The following is a 1,977-nucleotide window of genomic DNA, read 5'->3' as shown; positions in this document are numbered from 1 at the left end:
TTAAATGTTAGGTTCTCATCTGTCAGATTTGTTCATTATTTGTTGGTACTTGTTGGTGCAAATGTTCTTTGTCACATAGCAGGCTAACTTCAATGTTGTCCAGGCATACTGCATATAGATATCTACTGACTCAGTATCCAAGGAGTCACAAATGGTGCTAAGAATTGTGCAATCAGCAGCAAACGTTCCCATTTCTGACCTGACGCCACAGGGAAGACCATTGATGAAACAGCTGAAGGTGGTTGGGACTAGAACCTGATCCTGAGGAACTGCTGCAGCTGAGATGGTTGGCCTCCTATAATCACAAGCAACTTCCTCTGTATTCAGTATTACGCAACCAGGGTGATGTAGGATAAGGAATATAGGAGAGTGTACAAGGGGAATATAAAAGGAAAGAAGCTGAATATTAAAACACAGAACAATAGGAAATAAGCTTGGATGAGCATTACAGCTTGGGCTAAGGGGCAAATACAACCATATTAGGACATAGTTATTGTAGTTGAGGTAGTTTAACTACATATCGATAACGGTGAACTGTCAGCAGTTACTTAGGGTTCAGCGAACATCTGTACATCTTAAGATACTCGCATATGTATTATTCAGAAGGGAAAGCTTGCATGCTGCGGGCTAATGGTGGGGATATAGAAGCTTTGAAGATAATGTAGAAGTGGAAGCACTGCTGAAATTAGAGGACTCCGAACTTTGTAAGAAACTGAACAACATCCTGTTCATGCAGTAAATAACTGACATATAAATTTATTTTGTACCAATGTTACATGCAACCACTCTGACGTGAAAATGTCTTAATTCTGTTTTGAGCTGTAAATGGTGGATTGTCTTGAAACTAGACTTAGACACCTCTTCTGCACGTATGTGGTACAAGTTTGAATAAATTCACCTTGTTTTGATCGACTCGGGTCCGAAGATAAAATCTTTTCAAATACCTGCCTTTAAAGGGAGAATAATATTCTGATTCCTGTTGATCCTAGTTTTGCTATGATTCCTTGATACAATGCTTTATCAAATGGAGCCTTAAGATAGCAGATAGTCATTCCCATATTTGGAACTCAGCTGTTTGGTCTGTGTTTGCAGCAAGAATGTAAAGAGATCAGGAGCTGAGTGGCCCTTGCTTAACTCAAACTGAGATCCATGACCATGATGTTACAAAACAAAGCATGATGTCATCGTTGTCACCCTGTTTTGACTGCATTTATGTCTCGAAAGTCCAGAAGATTGAGTGAAGGTTTTTCCCACACAGTCCACTTGTATGGTTTCTCTTCACTGTGAATGATGATGTTTCCTTCCATGTTCAAAGCTCCTGAGAATTGAGTTTTACTGGCAGGTCTTTATCCAATGTTTGACTTGAGCTGCCTGTCTGTAAATTCTCCCTTTTGAATTCCTGGAAAATAAATTTAAAACAGTCAAAAGTGGCATGAAAGCTGCTGGATTATCAAAAAACCCACCTGGATCAGTAATGTCCTTGATAGGACAGAAGCTGAAAAATACAGGTCAAATCAGGCTGCGGGAACTGGCTGCACAGCCAGTCATTATTTGTGCAGAGCCAGCAGAGTGGAAGGTTTGAGTGATATCGCAACAATGCTGTCAGTGTAACAATACAAACTGTACAAATATTTGACCATAACCTGTGTCAGTCTGTAATTGGATAAATGTAACTGACCTAAGCTTGCTGAAAAAGCATTACTGTAAGCATTTGGGAATTCGTGGGCCACCTTCAGATACATGCAGTCCCCCTTTTACTGGTGAGACTTGCTTCTGGAATACAGTGTTCAGTACTGGTCACTGTACTTATACAAAGTTGTTAATATGTTGGAAGCATTTCAAAGAAGATTTAAGGACTAATATCTTGAACGAGTGGATTGCCTTATGAGGAAAGGCTAGACAGGTTAGGCCTGTGTCCTTTCAAGTTTAAAAAAGAAAGAGGAGACTAAATTGAAACCAAAAAGATCCTGAGGGGAC

The sequence above is a fragment of the Rhincodon typus genome, chromosome 8, assembly GCF_021869965.1.
Source record: "Rhincodon typus isolate 14 chromosome 8, sRhiTyp1.1, whole genome shotgun sequence".
Classification (NCBI taxonomy): Eukaryota; Metazoa; Chordata; class Chondrichthyes; order Orectolobiformes; family Rhincodontidae; genus Rhincodon; species Rhincodon typus.
This window is presented reverse-complemented; position numbering follows the sequence as displayed.